Raw genomic sequence first — 20,157 nt, 5'->3', positions numbered from 1 at the left:
GACAAGGCCAAAGTTGAAGTGATTGAAAAATTGCCATCTCCAATTAATGTGAGAGGAGTAAGATCCTTTTTAGGGCATGCCGGTTTCTATAGGAGATTTATCAAGGATTTCTCACAAATTGCTAGACCCCTAAATGCTCTTCTTCAAAAGGATGCCATCTTTATTTTTGATGAAAAGTGTCTTCAAACTTTCAACAAATTAAAGGAGGCTTTGATCTCTACTCCAATCATGCAAGGGCCAAGATGGGATTTGCCGTTTGAACTTATGTGCGATGCTAGTGATGTTGCAATTGGAGGGGTGTTGGGACAAGGAATTGAGAAGAAACTTCACGTCATTTACTACATGTCCAAGACCTTGAATGAAGCTCAACGGAAGTACACCGTAACGGAGAAGGAGTTTCTTGCCATGGTGCATGCTTTTGAGAAGTTTTGGAACTACCTAATTGGTTCCAAAACTATTGTTTATACCGATCATGCGGCTATTAGGTACCTTGTGGCAAAGAAAGAGTCCAAACCTCATCTTCTTCGATGGGTCTTGTCTTTCCAACAATTTCATGTTGAAATCCGGGATAAGAAAGGGGCCGAAAATGTGGTTGCGGACCATCTTTCCCGATTAGAGAATGTGAAAGCTAGTGATGATGAAATTCCCATTTGCGATGAATTGAGAGATGATGTGCTCTATATCTTGAATGAGAAGAAGCTTCCATGGTTCGCCGACTTGGTGAACTATTTGGCTTGTGGAGAATTCCCTCCCGATTTCTCAAAAAATCAAAGGAAGAAGCTAAAAAGTGAAGCAAGACACTATGTGTGGGATGACCCCATTCTCTACAAGAGAGGAGTAGATGGTTTGCTCCGTAGGTGTGTTCCGGATGAAGAAGTGCAAAATGTGCTCAAGATGTGTCATTCCGATCCTTGTGGAGGGCATATGGGAGCAAACAAAACAGCATTGAAGGTTTTGCATAGCGGGTTGTGGTGGCCTCACATCTTTAAGGATGCTTGGGGGTTTGTGAAGACTTGTGACCGGTGTCAACGAACCGGCAATATATCCAAGCGAAAAGAGATGCCTCAACAACCGATTCTTGAGCTAGAGGTATTTGATGTGTGGGGTGTTGATTTCATGGGGCCATTCCCTACTTCTTATGGAAATCAATACATCCTTGTGGCGGTCGATTACGTATCAAAATGGGTTGAAGCCATTGCCTCCCCAACTAATGACCACAAGGTAGTCATGAAGATGTTCAAGAAAGTCATATTTCCAAGATTCGGAATTCCTAGAGCAGTGGTAAGTGACAACGGTTCACATTTCGTTCATAGTGATTTTCAAAAGATGCTAAGAAAGCACGGGGTTCACCAAAGATTCGGCCTTACCTATCATCCACAAACTAGTGGGCAAGTGGAAGTGTCCAACCGTCAAATTAAATTAATTCTTGAGAAGACGGTTGCAAGTAATAGGAAGGATTGGTCGGAAAAGCTTGATGACGCTCTATGGGCATATAGAACGGCATACAAAGCCCCAATAGGCACAACTCCATATCGTCTTGTGTATGGAAAATCTTGTCATCTACCGGTGGAGCTTGAACACCGAACTCAATGGGCAATCAAGAAGATTAACTTCGACTTGGCTAGCGCGGGAGAGCAAAGATGGCTTGATTTTCATGAGCTTGAAGAGCTAAGATTGGAAGCCTATGAGTGTGCTAGCAACTATAAGAATCGCACTAAGGATTGCCACGACCGGAACATTGAAAAGAAATCATTTCTAAAAGGCGATAAGGTACTTCTCTACAACTCTAGGATGAAATTGTTTCCCGGGAAACTTTTATCAAGGTGGAGTGGACCTTTTGTTGTTAAAAAAGTGTTTACTCATGGAGCCGTGGAAGTTTGGGATATGGACGGCAAGAGATCTTTCAAGGTGAATGGGCATCGCCTCAAGCTTTACTACGAGGGTGCTCATGTAGGTGTTTTGGAATCAACTCAATGTAATCTTACCTCCTGAGTGTGGAGGTCGTCAAGCTAATGACGTTAAAGAAGCGCTTCCGGGAGGCAACCCGAGTAAAAAAAAAAAAGAAAAAAAAAACAGAGAAAAGAGAGTCAAGAAAATAAAAGGAGTGAGAAATAAAACAATGAGTGAGAGAAGAAAAGAATAAGAGTGTTGAGAATATCTGATTTTGGCTAATTTTGTTGAATTATGTCCTTGTGGTTTTAATGTAGGAGAAGGAAGCAAAAAAAAAAAAAAGCAAGGAAGGATTTAATCAAAGCTTTAAGCAGTGAGGAGCGGGCGCTCCTCAGCCTTGCGCGCCCGCTCGTCACAGGAAATTAATTTCAGCCAAAACAGAAGAAAAACAGAAAGTTCCAGTAAGTTCGGAGCGGGCGCTCCGGAATAAGGAGCGGGTGCTCCACCCCCAGGAGCGGGCCCTCCAAAAATTGCACGCCCGCTCCTCACAGGGTGTCCCAAATTAACAAAAAAACAGAAGGTTCTCCAAAGAATTGGAGCGGGCGCTCCAATGATCTGCACGCCCGCTCCAAAGCCAGGAGCGGGCGCTCCAAATTTTGCACGCCCGCTCCTCACAGGGTGAACCAAATTAAAAAAAAAACAGAAGTGAATTCCCAGGATCGGAGCGGGTGCTCCTCTTCCCTGCACGCCTGCTCCAGCCGATCCGGGTAAAAATTAAAGGGGAATCTTTCTCCTTCTTTTAATCTCCTTCACCCATTTTCACCAATCATTCTAACATTCATGCTCTCTCTCTCCTCATCCCCATCTACTTCTCACTCTAAAAACCCTTACTTTCTCCAACTTCTCTCTTCATTTTCATCATCAAATCTCAACTTTATTCAATCAAAATTCACAAATTCTTAATCTACATCAAATTCTCTCTCCAAAACCACAATTTTACAAAAAATTGGGCAAAAAATTCGAAGACCCACAAGTGGGAATTGAAGAAAATCAAAGGGAAAGGGGCCAAGCTTGTTAGAAAAGGAGAAATTTGGGTAGATTGGAGGATTTTAGAGTATTTTCATACTCTAAGTGGTATAATCTTCTTCCTTACTTCACTTTTCCTCTTAAACCTAAGGGTTTTTCTTCAATCTTTCTCTCAATTTGTTTATTTCATGATTGTTGTGTAATTAGTTGCATGATTAGGTGATTTAAACAAAATTTTCTTGCCTTTGATAATTAAATTGTTGATTTTTGTGGATAATTGTGGAGTAAGAGAATGGCTTGTGCATGAAAAATTGATTATACTTTGTGAATTTGTGAATTTTTGTGTGGGAATTGTTGTGTTGAGATTGTTGGTTGGTTGTGTGGAATTATTATTGAATTGTGAGCAGGTACATTGGATTTATTTGGGGGTTTGAAGTTAAGGAGATTGTTTGTGGTTTGTTGACTGTTGTTTGTGGTGATTTTTGTAAGCTTTCCTGTTCAAAAAAAAAAAAAAAATTCAAAATGCTTCTTCGTTTATTTGGAGGTGCGGGAGGGAAGAAGAGGAAGACTACTTCCGGCATCCAAATAAATGAAAACCGTTCCTCCGGAAGCCCTACCGAATCCCTAAACCAAACAATAGCCCAAAACAAAGCAATAAGCCAATCCGGTCCTCCGGAAGCCCTACCGAATCCCTAAACCAAACAATAGCCCAAAACAAAGCAATAAGCCAATCCGGTCCTCCTTCTTTGATAAAAATACCATAAAAATCCAAAGGTATCCATAAAAAGCTATGCTCGCGAAAAATGCTTCCAACACGATTCTATGACCAAGAGCCGTGCCAAATTCTAGGAATAGACGACGGAATTCGTCAAGTGGCTGCTAATTTCGGATGGTTAGAATTCCTTAAAAAAAAAGGGACGAAACATTCGAATCACTCACTCTCGAATTCCTATCCACCCTAACCGTGGTAAAGACTAGTGGGGAAGGAGAGCTGATTGAGTGCGAGATTAAGTTTAACATGTTCAATAGACCTCAATTCATAAGCTTAACTCGCCTCAATCAGATATTCGGGTGGCCCGTTAGCAACCAAATAACCAGACCCGATAGTTACAAGCTCACCAATTACGATGAGTGTAACTGGTGGAACACTATCGCGGGGTACCCCACATTCACATCCCGGTCTAGTCACGCTAGCCATATCATCCACCCCGTACTCCGTATATTCATGAGAATTATGGGGTATGCTTTCTTCACAAAGCAAGATCTCGGGAAGCTAACAAAAGAGGAGATTAAATGCCTCTTTATAGCTTCCCGATTTGAGGGGGATCTTGAGGGGAATGTGAACATGGGGTACATATTCATAAAGCGGTGCTACGATATCAAGATGAGCACGGAGTTGACGGGTGAGATTAAGTGTGGTGGGATGATCACAATCATCGCCAAGGCATTGGGTTTCACCGGTTGGGTTAACCAATTAACCCCAATTGAAGGCCCAAATGCTCTTGACCTTGCCGGTTTTGCCACAATGAATATGATTGTGGAAATCCGGGGAAATGTGACCACCTACTCTTGGTTGGTCAAAGGGAAACACCGTTGCATTCTCCCTAATGCGGCGGTTATGAACACCGTGGGAACCACTTGGCAAGTGTCAAATGAGCCACTTCCCGACAATGTTCCCGACCTTGATCAACCATCTCAACCCCGCCGCCATAGCATTTCTACCATTCCTAATTTCATGGGCGGTCAATCCTCCTCCTCATCTTCCTCCTTCAACCTCGAGTCGGCCTTCCACCACCTTAACCTTTCTAACCAAAGAATTCTCCAAGAAAATGAATATCAAAGCTATGTCTCCCAAATGTCCTACCAAAACCTCGTTGAAAGGGGAGACTTTCTCCCTTATGTCAACTATCCTCACCGACCTGTTCAAGAAGGGCCGGTTGCGGGTTGGAACAACAACCAACCCACCTACTCTTATTGGCAAGGACCCCGTAGCTCCATTTCGGAGCTTTGTTCCTTCCCTCCCTACAATTATACACAACCCGAGGGTTGTGATTTTAGGGGGGACCCCTCTTACTACCACGTCCCCGAGACATGTGGTAGGATGACTCCGGAGGAGATCGATAACCACCCCCAAAGGGGATACTTCGGGTTCCCACCCGGGTATAATGGTGGTTGGGGCACTAGTGATGCACCGGACTACGGTCATTACCGTAGTAGCCCCAACTATGATCTCCCTCCCTATGTTGATCAACCTTCCTACTCCGGCGATGTAGATCCTAACTACAATTTCATGCCATCGCCGAGTAGGGAGGAGTGATCGGGAGTAGGCTTAGGCTTTTGTATTTACCGTTCCCTTTTACTCTTTCCCGTCTTTTGTGACACCGAGGGCGGTGTCAAGTTCTAGCTTGGGGGGGAGAGTTGTCCTCTTCGTGTCTATCTTTTGTGGGTACGGTATTCAAAAGTCTAGCTTGGGGGGGGGTAGTCTTGGGGTTTTTATGCCTATGAGTAGGTTTTGGTTTTGGTAGGATGTGTGCCTTCTTGTGATGCTTTTTGTGCTATGTATGGAGAAGTTTGAGTTTGTATGTGGAATGTTTGGCATGAAAGGCTTAGTTTAGCCTTTGGGACTTGTGGTAGGATTCATATGGTATTATGTTCTAGTTTGCATGCCTATTTTAGGTTGGTCGTTGCCCTTTTCACGTTTTTATGGCATGCCTAGGCTAGAACAATTGCATATTGATGTTTTTGTCTCACTTCTCCTTATGTGTGTGCTATTTGGAGCATCTTACCTATGGCTTTGATATGATTATGCTTTGGTTGGTTTGCTTGTTGGTTGGTATCATGGGTTGATTGGCATTGTCCTTGGTTTTTCTTGATAATGAATTTTGATGATGATTTGTGCGGATTTATGATGATGGTTTCCCCTAATATCCAAATTTCTTTTTCTTATCCTCTAACCCCTCTAACATCCAAATTCCCTAATATCCAAATTCTTTAATTAGTTTTCCTTTCCCCCATTTTCAGCTTTCTATAAATAAAAAAAAATAAAAAAAAATAAAAAAAAAAAAATTGAAAAATGAAAAAAAAAATGTGCTAAAAAAAAAAAAAGGATTTTGTTTGCCTTTGATCGGTTTGCAATGATGATATTGAATTGTATGTGGTGGATGTTTGTTTTCTTTTCGTAATAAAATTTCGAGCATGGTTTAGATGCCCTTGGTTGAAAATAGAATTGGTTAGTTTAGGCTAGTGTGAGAATAACTTTCCCGAATGTACGAGACTTAAAGTCTAGGTTTGTGGTAAGATGGAGTCGCCTATATCAAAGGAATTTGATCCCCGGATGGTAGTATTTGATCCCGCATTGTTCCAAAAAAGGTGAGGTTTTATTATTTTTCAAGCCTACTACATTTTGCATGAGTGGCAAGGATCCTCTTTGATTTGGTACCTAGATCGAGAACTTGAGTCTCAACTCCCAAGGCCGTGGCCTAAACTACTCTTAGTATTGATAAAAGGTGTCATGTAATGTTTATTCACAAAGGGTTAAGGCATATCATTTTCCTCATTTCTATTATTACCATTTCCATAGTTTAATTTTTAGTTCTCTATAATTAGTAGTTAGTGATGTATATACCAAAAAAAAAAAAAAAAAAAAAGAAAAAAAAGGGAAAAAAAAGGGGGATGAATGAAGAATAAAAAGAAAGGGAAATAGTGCGAAGAAGGAATGTATTGTCACCGCCTTATCAACCAATAAGCTTGGGGGTGTACTCTAAAAAGTTCATTCATAGTTGCAACTTGGGTCAAGGTTAGAAGCCTTTTTGGGTTTGCTATAAATGATACAATTTAGTCGGCTCTTATTGCAAAACACTTTATATATATGCCTTAACCTTGTGTCGTAGTCCTTGAGTCTTGTAATGATTAGGAGAGTAGTGGATGCCTTTGTCGGTGGAGGGAGTAGATTCGCAAGCATATGGAGAGGGTACTCTTTCATTGAGATGTCGAGCGTTCGAAACCCGCTTTATCTATGTTTTTCCGGCTCCTTCGTGGAGTCACGAGACACTACCATTAGGGGGGATTTGAACTTTTTGATAGGGACACGGTAAGATATGTTGAATAGGCTTGAGTTGAGTATTTTCGGGAATTAGCTAGGCTTTGGCTAGTCATGACCGTGGTTAAACATGGGCACGGGCCGTGCCCGTGCCGCCGCGGGCCGTGCCTGGCCGTGCCGGGGTGGGGGCCGTGCCGTGCCGGCTCCGCGGCGGGCCGTGCCTGAAATTGGCACACCCCAGCCCACGGCACGGCACGGCCCACGTGCCTAGCGGGCCGTGCCGTGCCGGGCCGCGGGCCAAACCGTGCCTACCTTATTTTTTTTTTTTTTAAAAAAATAAATGTTAAAAAAAACGAATTAAAAACAAAAATGGATATAATAAAAAAAAAATACGAGTGCGATAATCCGAAAACACAAAAAATTGAAGAATAACTTATTTTATTATATGACGGTAGTCGGTACGAATGTACGATAATTCAATAATACAAAATTACAAAATAAGTAATGATAATTAAAAATCGTACAATAGTGTATGAATATTGAATAACTTCATTTATTATACGGAATACGAAGTTCGATAATACAAAAAGAATACAATAGTGTATAATGTAAATATGTAATCATGTAATTATTATTGGTCGTCTTCGTCTTCGCCTTCGTCTTCATCTTCGTCTTCGTCTTCGTCTCCTAGAGGTTCAAGTTCATCCGCCAATTGAGTGGATTGAGAAGTATGAGAACTAAAAGAAGTCGACGTTCCTTCATCGTCGTCGTTTTGTGCATAAGTACGATCTTGAGAACGAGTTTCGGCATCCAACCAATCCTTGAAGCAAACACACATTTCAAGTGTTTCGGGTTTTAGTCTTGTTCTTCTATCGTCTAGAACTCTTCCCGACGCACTAAAAGCTCTTTCGGAAGCAACGGAGGAGACTTGGATAGCAAAAATATCACGAGCCATTGCCGACAAAATTGGATGTTTCACGGCTTGTGATTTCCACCAATCGAGGATGTCGAGGCCAAACTTCTCTTCATCGTCCATGCCTTTCATGAAGTCGTAACTTAAGTACATTTGCAACTCCGAAACATCGCTTTGTGTTCTCCTAGATGATGATGATTCTGTACCTGAATACTTAGACATCAAGTTAGCAGCTTGTGCAAATAAACCTTTGGCCCGTTTACTTACATTTTTGGATGTTTGAGAAGGGGAAAATCGAGACACGGTTCCATATTTACTTTCATAAACATTATATAAATTAAAAAACTCATCCGTCACCTTATTCTTAAAAGTTTCAACATCATCTTCAAAATTCATGTTACTATAATAAATATCAATTAATAAAAAGGTGCCATCATATTTTTGTCTAGGATCTAAAATAGAAGCAAAAATATAAATCATAGGAATATCGGTGTAATATTTACGCCATTTATCCTCCATGGATGGAAGATATCCACGATAAACATGTTGTGATCGGTGTTCCGCAAAAAGTTGTGCAAGTAAACATGCATTGCTAAGAAAAGAATGAGCACAAGGATTATATACAGAAGAAAAACAATGTGTCATACCATATAGTAATTGTAAAAACTGCATATATTTTTCACAATTAGCCCAATCATCTTCAAGTAAAGCATTTTGTGGAAATTTCGTATTATAAAAAAGTGTTAAATGAACCTTGTACTCGATTTCCCGACTCAACATTTCATAGGTGGAGTTCCACCTAGTTGGAAAATCCGGTGCTATTTTTATGGTTTTTATCCGTTGTTGCCTGCAAAAACCTTTCCATTCTTGATATCTCATGTTAGAGCTATTAATAGTGCAAATAGCATTCCTTATTTTGTGATAAAATGGACCAATTGCTTGTGTTCCATCCTTCACACACAAGTTAAGAACATGACAAATGCATCTAACATGAAGTGCATCTCCATCTAATATAACATCGTTCAATTGGGATTTGACCAAATTCGCACTATATGTCATAGAAGTTGCATTATCGAAAGTCATAGACATGATTTTATCCCTAAGACTATATGCATCAATAGCTTCCATTAAATGATGTGAAATGTTAAGACCGGTATGAGGGTATTCAAGCATTTTGAAATGAATGATGCGTTTTTGTAACATCCACTCATTATCTAACCAATGACAAGTAACACATAAATAGTGAAGTCCGTACCCACCATCCCATGCATCGGTGGTTAAAGAAACTCTACTAGGAAGATTAGCTAATTCATTTACTAATTTCAATTTGTACTCTAGATAAGTCTTCATGGCAGCAAATCGAACGGTTTTTCGGGAGATTTTTTTGTGTTTTGGTTGTAGTGCTCGGTTAATATAGTTGTTGAAGGCATCATTTTCGGCGAAAAGAAAAGGTTGTTCTGCATGTACAATCATTCTCCCAAGTTCATCCCTATCTCTCTCGTAATTGTAAATGAAACCTTGTGGATGGAATTGAGAAATTTTAGGTTGGGTTGGATCACTAGATGGTCCACCACATTTTTTTGTATGTCTAGTAAGGTGTCCCGTCCCTCCCTTGGTATCGGCCGAGAAAATTTTACCACAAGTCCGACACTTGCATTTTTTTCCATCTTTACTTAATTGATAATGTGCCCAACATTCACTCTTTCTTTTGGTTTGAGCAAAATCCTCTTCGGTACACCACTCTAATATGTTAGGATTTTGGGTGGATGGTTCACTCGACCCGGAGGCTTGTGTTTGGCTACCTTGGGAAGGAGGAGGAGGAGGAGGAAAAGGAAATTCATATTGTTGAAATTGGGTTTGTTGAAATTGGGTTTGTTGAAATTGGGTCCAAGGAGCCATATCATCCATTTGTTCTTGCCCTCCTGTATTTTGGGGATGAAAGAAAGGGGTGGAAGTGTTTGGAAAGGGCATGTTAGAAGAGGGAAAGGGCATGTTAGGGGGGGGGGGGCATAGACATTGAAGTGTTTGGGTTTGGTGATTCCCTACGTTTTGACTTGGCTTTTCTAGAGGAGGAGGAAACGTTCTGGTTTGATGCCATGATTAATTAATAATAATAACACAACTAACAATAACAAAGTAACAATTAACAACAATGAGATCAATGAGAATTAATTAGTAAGTAGTTTTTATATAAATTAAATTTTCAAAAATAATTATAATAATAGTAGATTACTTGGATCAATGAGATCCCAGGTAGGAGAGGTTAGGATCGACGTTGTCCAGAGCCCAAATCCCGCCTTAGACAGATTTCAACAATCCAAATAACCCGCAATTAAAATAGAAAGTAGTTTTTATATAATTAAGTAGTTCAAAGAATACAATAATAATAATAATAATAATAATAATAATAATAATAATAATAATAACAATAATAATAACAATAACAATAACAAATTAAAATAAAGTTGAGTTAGATCTTACAATGACGCTTCAATGCTTTCCCAAATTTATAATTTCTCGAACTTATAATTTCCCGAATTTTTAATTTCCCGAATGTATATATAACAATTTTTTTTTTTTTTGTTTTGGTAGTAGACTAATAAAAGTAATAATAGTAAAAATGTAAAATTTATAAGAGAGTAGGAATTTTTTTTTTCTTTTCACAAAAGAGAGGAAGATTGTATGATTTGTAGGAATTTGAGAATTGAGAATTGAGAATTTGGGAGTAAGAAAATTAGAGAATAAGAGAGAAGAGATGAGTTGATGAATTGTGAAAATTTTGGAGGAAAATATGAGGTATTTATAGGGGATTTGGGTGGGAAATTGGGTGGAAAAGTAGCCGTTTATAGCTGTTGGAAAACGGCCATAAACGGCTACTTTCCAACGGCCATAAGGCACGGGCCGTGCCGTGCCGTGCCGGGCCGTGCCTGGCCGTGCCACGTGCCGTGCCGGCGGGTCGTGCCGGCCACCGTGCCGCCCGCCGTGCCACGTGCCGTGCCCGTGCCAGCCCCAGTTTTTTTGTTCACGGCACGGCCCACAGGTGGGCCGCCGTGCCGTGCCGTGCCGCCACCGTGCCCGTGCCGGGCCGTGCCGCCACCGTGCCGGAGTCGTGCCGGGCCCGTGCCGCCCGCGTGCCGGCACGGCCCGTGCCCACCTTTAACCGTGGTTGATCTTAGGCATATACCTCATGCTCGAGTTTTATTGCTTAAGTATTCTTATATCTATGCATGTGCTTTTCTTTGAGCAAATTGATCTTTGGGTTTGTTTTTGAGCAATGTGAATTGCTTGAGGACAAGCCTTTGACTAGCTTGGGGGGATTTGATAAGTGGTTTATTTGACCACTTATTGTGTTAATTTAAACCCGGTTTTACGATCATTTCCCCTCTTTCTAACCCAATTTTGAATGAAAATGTTTTGTCTCGGCTTTCCCCCTCTTGGTTTGTGTTTGTCCATGTTTTGCAGGTCTATGGACTCAATTTGGCAAGCTTTCGGTGCATGGTTTGTGTTTAAGGCAAGAGAATTAAAGAATGGAGAGGGCGCTCCAGCAGGAGCGGGCGCTCCGATCTTTCTGCCAACTTTCTCCCAAAGCTTCAAGAATTGCACACCCTATGAGGAGCGGGCGTGCAGCCTTGAGGAGCGGGCGCTCCTGGCTGTGGAGCGGGCGCTCCTCGCTGGGAAATCCGTTTTCTTTGACGGATTTTCCTATGTGTTACGGGGAGTATAAATACTTCCTCCTTTATTCATTTGTAACCTAGACAGATATAGCCTAGTTTTTAGAGATTCCTCTTAGTTTAAAACATTCCTTTTAATTAATTTAGCTTAATTTTCATCAATTCAATCATTGTAATAGTTGGTTTCAAGTTTGTTTCTTAAGATTGGCACTTTGTATTCAACAATTTCAAGCCTCAATTAGTAACTTCCTTCTACTTTTCTCCATTTAATTTCTGATTTTATTTGTTGTTGCATGATATTTAAATCTTCTTAGTTCTTGATAATTTGTTATTGGATGATAGTTATTTCAATTGTTAATCATTTTTCCCAATTATTGAAGAAGTTAGAACCCTAATACTTGTTTGCATGTTGATAAATATGAGTTGTGAGTAGTCTACTTTCTAGGGGTTGGGTGAAGCTCAACCTTTTGGGTTAATTATGCAAATGTGGGAGAAGCATTGATGCTTGTATTGCAATTAAATTGATTATATGAGATTGCTTGATAGTTCTTCAATGATAGGATTAGCTATCCTTGATTTAGGAGCTTGATAGCATGATATGCTTAGTTTGACATGGAAATGTGAATGAAGCATGGCATTACTTATTGCAATTTGATTATGTATCTTCTATTGCTAAACTAATGAGGAATCTAAGTTTAGTAGTGTGAGTTGTTTCCTAATTGCATGAGGTTGATCTTACATATAGTCCTTGCTATATCTTATCAATTTCACTCCCCGTTTGTCTATTTGCCTTGGTCGAGTGGATCTCATTCCCTAGTGTCCTCAATGCATTGATTTAGAACCATAGTTTGTTTGTCTTCTTGACGAACCCCAATTCACCATTGACTTCAAATCAGCTTAAGTGTTAAGATTTTTGGCAACCATATCCCGTTCCTTGTGGACCGAACTCTTACTTGTCATTATGCTTGGTTTGTAAGGTGTTTGTTAATAAATGTATTTGATTGAGTGTGGAATGTGCGACCGTTCTAACGCCCATCAGCACACCAATTTCGGATTCTGGCTTTCGAACTCGGGGGGAGGGGGGGGAAATTTCATGTACACCTCTTTGTCAAGATCACCATGTAAGAATGCATTATGCACATCCATGTGATGTAATTCCCAATTCTTGGAGGCAGCAATTCCTAAGAATGCTCGGACAGTTGTCATCTTTGCTACCGAAGCAAAAGTCTCATTATAGTCGATGCCTTCGATTTGATGATTGCCAAAAATCACCAATCTAGACTTCAATCGTTCAATCTCACCATTGGATAAATATTTTGTCTTAAAGACCCATTGGCTACCAAGGGCTCGTTTACTGGGAGGCAACTCCTCTAATGTCCAAGTCCTATTATCCTCCAAGGCTCGTATCTCTTCTTGCATTGATTTCCGCCAACCTTCATGCCTCATTGCTTCTTTGAAAGATTTCGGATCATTACCCGAAATGATGGCTGCCAAAATGACGATACTTGACAGAAAAATTATCACAATTAATATAATGTGCTATAGGATACGGGGTACTTGACAGAAAAATTATCACAATTACGCCCGTAGAGTTTAATCCCTATTTTGATTGTTGTAATATTTATGGAGTATATTGTTGAAGTATAAGTTTTCCTAAACAATGCATGTAAGTGTTCCATATTGAGAAAAAATAAAAGAGAAAATTATCAAAATAACAATTTCTGGCTTCTACTGGGTCAAGGCATCCTTTTTCATTGGGCTTGGGTCAAGGCATCCTTTTTCATTGGGCTTGGGTCAAGGCATGAGTAGGCTTCTACTGGCTTGATGTGTATGGGCTTGTCATGGGAAACATAATTGTCAAGAAACATGAAGGGAAGCACCAGACAAGAAACTAATACAGTAATACTGATGCAAATCTAAAAGAACTACTAGAATTCTCTTATTATGCATCAAATTAACTAAAGATGAAGGAGATTAGCAAGGAGAATAGCTTAATAGAGAGATCTAAATGTGTGCAAAATCATGAGAATTATCAAAATAACGATTTCTGCAAAACCATGAACGAACTCTATAAATTATTGTACAAGTTGGTTAGCGGCTTAGACACTTGGATCCCTGCAATTAGTATCACTTATTTAAGATTTACACAACTTATGCATTAAACTTACTTTGCACTATATTTTACAATGTTACATATCATTCTATGTTTTTAAAATTGATACAAACGTATACGTGTATTAATTATTAAATTTTTGACAACCATTGCATACATATATAAGAACTACTTGTAGAAATTAAGTCTACTTCATTTATATTTTTTATTTCCTAATTGTTGTTAACATAAGGATATTTTGTCCAAAACTATCCTATAAAAAGCCTATTTTATGAACAAACTACCCGAAAATAATTATTTGTAAACAAATACCCATAAATGCAAAAATGTTGTCTAGCACTACCTTTCCAGCTACTTTTGCCATTTGCGGAGCCCATATTCTGTTTTCCTACCCAATTTACTTCAATTCAACTACTTTCTCCGTTTTTTTAATGCATCACTTAAATTTTTGCATTATTCACATACCATTGTTGACTTAATTTTTTCACCTCTATAAAATAAATACATGTTATTATATAATATATCATTAGATTCGTCATAATGTCTACTTTCATAATGTAATTTTGTTATAATTTTTCCTTATTAACAATTAAAGATATTAATGGTTAAAGTTGCATCTCGGCAAATGTGCCGATCAAACTAATGCAAATAATAAAAATAAAAAATAAAAAAAATAGAAGGAGTGCATGATTCCTCCCTTATTCAATTTTTCTCCATTTTCTTTCACCTCTCGCCATTTTGTTCTAACCTTAGCAAATCATATTAATCAAAATTTCTCAATATTTTTCACTTCTTGCGTAATTTAACCCTAATCAATTTGTAACAATACCATTCCAGTATTCTTCATCAACCCCTTCTACGGGCCTGTTCTGATTTACCGAATTGAGCTGCACTGAACTGAAATGATTGGAGCTGAACTGTACTGAACTGATCTGAACTAAATTGTTTATGAGAGAAGGATATTAGGAACTGAATTGAAATGAACTGAACTAATTAAAGCTGAACTGAACTGAAATTAAGCTGAAGAGAACAGGCCCTACATCCCCTTCAACCAGATGCAACATCATAAAATTTACAACAACAAAAAGTAACTGTTGAATTAGACATTCTATTTATGAAAATTGGAGCAAAATTAGCAACAACAACCAAAAAAATAAAATAAAAAAATAAAAAAAATAAAAAAATAATAAACACTAAAGCCTTGAAATGCAAAACCTCTATTTTAATTGAAACCCTAAACCCTAGAAACGTGAAACCCCAAATTCATTAAAATCTTAATACCCCTAATTCACTAAAATCTTAAACCCTAAAAATGCAAAACCCTTAATTCAATTGAAACCCTAACACATGAATTGAATCCATAATTATGATAATTTAAGAAAATTCAAAGCCCTAAACCCATTATGTTGCAAATGATTTACAAATATCACTTATAAAATTACATGTTAGAATTTAATGAGTAACTGTACTGTTTTCAACAACTTCGAAATTTAGGGCTCATGGTTATACGCTGTGGTTGAAGGAAAAGAAATAAATGAAAATGTGGGTTTCACAAACGACAAATTGGACGGAATCTGTTAAAGAGTAGTGCTTGGAAAATTTTGCGTATTTTAAGGACAAAATTTCCTAACAATAAAAAGGGAAATCTCGAATTGATGAGGGCGTGATTTTTTTTTTTTTAAACCCATGATATATTTTTATTGACTTTTAAAAAAAGTCTTAGATAGTTATATAGTTATAAATGTGCACTTGGTATATTATTTTAATTCCAAGTTTTCTTTTCTTTTAGGTTGTGATCATCTAAATTTATTTTTAATCAAGTGTTCTTAAAAAAAAAAAATCTTAGATATTAATACTTGTATAATAAGAACACTCGAGTAAAAAGTCTTAGATGTAATTTGCCTGTGTCACCATTTCTTATTACTAAGGGCCTGTTCAATTCAGCTTAATTTCAGTTCAATTCAACTCCAATCAGTTCAGTTCACTTCAGCTCCTAATTTTCTTCTCTCATAAAATATATATTTCAGCTCATTCCAGTTCAGTTCAGTTCTGTTCCGCTCAATTCAGTAAATGTGAACAAGCCCTAAGTTAATAAAATTATTTTCCAAGTCGTAAAACATTATTGGAATTTGCCAGCATATTAGTATACAATCATTTAAAAGTCAAAATTAATAAGGTCTAATTAGCTAGTTACTAATATTCAACACTGACCAGCTATATTAAACGATTGACAAGTTTATTGTTCTTTTTACACCGAATATAAAGGCTAATTTCAGATCACTCAACACGTCTAATTGCTACTAAATTAATAAGCCATCACATGAAATTATGAAATTATCAATCACTTAACTTGTCACAATGTCACTACATTATGTGCCTTAATAATTATTATGTAGGTTCAATGTATTACAACTCTTAATTCTTAATTATACGTATTTGCAAATTTTCCTTTGATATTACCCGTTAAAATATTATTTGTTCCAACTTATTTTTTATTTGCAAGTTTTGATTGCTTTTGTAAATATTGTTTGAAATTTATATTTATATTAATGAATTTGATTCATTAAAAAAAAAAAGTGTGAATAGGCTAAAACGTGGCATTGACTAGGCTAAAACTTTCAAGATATCATGTCTAATACGTAGAAACAATAGACAAAAATAGTCTACTTTAATTATTTGTTATCAATTATCATACCTAAATTAGTTCAAAAAAATTATCATACATAAATTTTTTAAAAAATATAAAATATAAAAAAATATAAATTATCATACCTAAATAGACTCGAGGTATGATAAAAATTTTTGAACAAATTTAAAGAAGAAATATAAAAGACAATCAGTAAAATTAATATCAGTTTAGTAAAAGTGATTTCAATTCAATAAATTTAATTTCATTTAAGTAAAAATAATTTAAGTTCAGTAAAATTAATTTCAGTTAACAAAAATAACATGAAGTGAACATGGCCTTATATTTGTTATTTGAAGTTAAAGATTTTTACTAAACTAAAATTATTTCTAGCTACTAAAGTAAAATTATTTTTACTGAATATTATTTTTTTAAGGTAAAGAGAACAGGGTCTTAGTGATGTTGGTAGAGTCTCAAAAATGAAAAGTATGAGTATTCAAAATATACCTAATTTGTATTTAAAATGTTGAAAAATTACTTTATTCTCAATCCGAGACTTTTTTGGCCATTATGATTATATAACCTGTACTGTTTTCTCCTAAATGAATTAGTTAAATACTTAAATTTTTGGTAATTAAAAGAGAAAGTTGTCTATAGACAATGGTATTAATCGTATTATTGTATTTAACTTGTATTTGAAGTACATAATATATTATAATAAAGTAAAAATAGTAATACATGTATAAAAAAAAATACACATAAATGGAAGGTAGGAATATAAAAAGAAAATAAAGGGAGTAACCACATTCATATAATTCTTTTTTGATGAAACACCATCCATATAATTGAGTTGGCTTTTGGGTATTATTACTTCATCATTATATTTTCCATAAAGCCCAATGATAAATCTATTTTAATAGTATTTCCAAATTAATGTTGATTAACAAAGATTGATTTTTTCTATAATTTTTTTTTTTTTTTTTTTTTTTTGGGGGGGGGGGGGGGGGGTTGTATATCCTCTTTGATATGCTCTATATAATGGTGATACGTACGGATTCTTTTCATAATGTATAAGCATAACCACATTTTGTAAACCTAGCCATTAAGAAAGCAAGCGACCAATAATGGCGAAATCGGGGAGCTTAATATTCATCTCTAAACTTGTGCTTCTCCTCAATTTTGCAGTAACGACTCTTGCAAATGATCCTAATGATTTTCAAGCATTCTACTATATACAACAGGTGATTATTATAATTATTATTATTATTTAATTTTTTTAATTTTTTTTATTATTATTTTTTTTCTTCACACAAAATTTTAATCTTTATTATGCATTCGAATTATAGAATTTTATTTTTAATTAAAATTTCTCTTATGTAATTATATTTGTATGCAGTGGTTACCATCATACTGTAACCAAAAAGGGACGCCATGTTGTTACCCACCAACTGGAAAACCTAAAGCAAATTTTGCAATCTATGGGCTATGGCCTTACAAAAATGATGGTAGTTCCTTTCAAAATTGCCCTGGTTCTAGTTTTGATGTTGCTCCGGTAAGTAATATGAGTACATATAGTACTTGTTACGAGTGAACAATTATTTGCTTTCATGTGTGTATTTGACGACCAAGTTTATTGTAAGAATCAAATCTTAATTTTACGATGTATAGAAAGAGTCAAATTTGTTACAAATTAAAATAAGTTATTGTGATGCGATTTGCAAGATTGCAAGATTGTCTCACCTAGGACATATTTTCATGTTTTAATCTTAAATGCTTGCAAAAAAATTAAATTATATTTGTAGAATGATTTTTGTTTGTTCTAAGAATCAACAATAATTGGTACTAATTATAACATTAAATGGTTTATCTACTTAATAGGTAATTAAAGATTTTTTTAAGGAATAAATTAAAAATTAAGGGTATCAATTAGCATCTCATCACCATAAGGTGATATTCGAATTATATGCAACGATTTGACTTTTATTCTATTCATTACATGTTTAATTTGACCATATTGTTTTTCAATAGTACTCTGTAAAATATAGAGACAAATGTGTGTATATGAGGTAGTTTTAGATTTATCTTACCGTATATTTTTAACATATCAAATTTCATACTTTTTTTACTATGGATTAATAGATAATTAGAGATATTAAGGTCCCTTTCACTCCATCACCTTATTTTTAGATATTAATGCCAATTGATGAACATATCCAATAATTGAATGCAGCTTAAACCTATAGAGAAAATGCTACAAACTGAATGGCCCTCTTTTACATGCCCTCAAATTGGGAGGAAATTCTGGCTCCATGAATGGAACAAGCACGGAACATGCTCAAAATCCGTCCTAGACGAGATGTCATACTTTCACACAGCTCTAAACCTCAAGAATAAGATCAACATCTTCCAAGCCCTCGCGAAAGCCATGATACAACCCAACAACCAATTTTACTCTCTAGAGAGCATAAACACGGCCATCACTCGAGCCACCGGATTTCGCCCTTCGATTTTCTGTAACCATGATGCTCAAGGAAACAGTCAGATTTGGCAAGTTATACATTGTGTGGATAAAAGTGGTGTGAAACTTATCAATTGCTCTAGTACTCCTAAGAATCAAGGAGGTTGTTCTTCTACCATTAAGTTTCCCTCTTATAATTAATTAGTTTGCACTTTTTATGTCTACATTAATAATCCTAGATACATTCTTTGTAAGCCCATTAATTACTTTCAAGAATCAAGAGGGTATTCATGTTAAGATCCCCGGGTAGTAATGGTCTTTATTGACGTTGAATTAAGTTTAAACCATCCACAGTACAACGTATTCGACGTCTATATTGACTTTCATTCTTGCCGAATTTCAAAAGTACGTACTCTACAGATTTTTTTTAGAACGTACTCTACAGAATATTTAATATATTGTCTATTTGCACTTCTATAATATCTTTTGTTTATTTACTATTACCAAAAAGTTAATATCGGGAGGTTTTATAACATGTTTGACAAGCGGTCAAAAATTGTGATTTTGTATGCTAGGAAATCAATATTACATTCGCTACCATGTCAATGGAAATGCTCCTTCAAAAATGTGCGTTTGTTAAAAAATTTTATTACTAGATGTTACAACCGTTAAAATAGTAATGAATGATAATGAAAAATTGTGAATTAAATAAGGTATTGAGCTAAAGGTATAGCATCACATTTTTTCGCAAACTTACATACCAAATATATAAAAGAGGGAGCCCCAATTAATCTCCGAGATTAACATTCCAAGTTAATCTCCTCTCACAACTTTATGCATTTGTTTTCGTGCCACTTTATTATTTCACTTTTATTGTTTAAAAAATAAAAGTAAAATAATATATTGTGAGAGGAGATTAACTTTTCATGTTAATCTCAGAAATTAACTTGAATTCTCCCTATATAAAATCAATATGTTTACCGCTATATATTTATTGACAATTACAAAATTTATAGGCCGTTAGGCCTCAAGAAAATACAAAAGTATCAATTTGATTAGTTATATTCATTGTATATTCACACAAATAATCCCGTCAAAAAAAAAAATCATACAAATAACTAAAAGTTTAATCAATAAAAAAATTAATCACGAAATTTGAACTCTATATAGAAAAACCATATCTTGTGGCTTTTGTGAGTTGTGAATAAAGATTGTAGTAGGCCTGTGGGGTAATTAGTGAACACTAGACCCTAGTGTAGGTAGGACACCCTACACCCCCTCTAAACCCGTCGTTTAAAGTACTTCCCACACCCCCCACTAACTTTCATTTTATCTCTCCTCACCCTTTTTTACATTTTCTCACTCCACACCCATTTCTCTGCAAGTTTCTCTATCATCAAAAGCTTTAATTGCAAAATTGT

The 20,157-nt window shown here is 36.4% G+C and overlaps 1 pseudogene; it reads left to right on the top strand.

Moving 5' to 3' along the window:
- The first annotated feature begins 17,402 nt into the window (after positions 1–17,402).
- On the top strand, positions 17,403–18,937 carry LOC145583437 (ribonuclease 1 pseudogene; annotated as a pseudogene).
- The last annotated feature ends 1,220 nt before the right edge of the window (positions 18,938–20,157 follow it).

The sequence above is a fragment of the Chenopodium album genome, chromosome 15 (genome assembly GCF_948465745.1).
Source record: "Chenopodium album chromosome 15, dcCheAlbu1.1, whole genome shotgun sequence".
Classification (NCBI taxonomy): domain Eukaryota; kingdom Viridiplantae; phylum Streptophyta; class Magnoliopsida; order Caryophyllales; family Amaranthaceae; genus Chenopodium; species Chenopodium album.
This window is presented reverse-complemented; position numbering and strand designations above follow the sequence as displayed.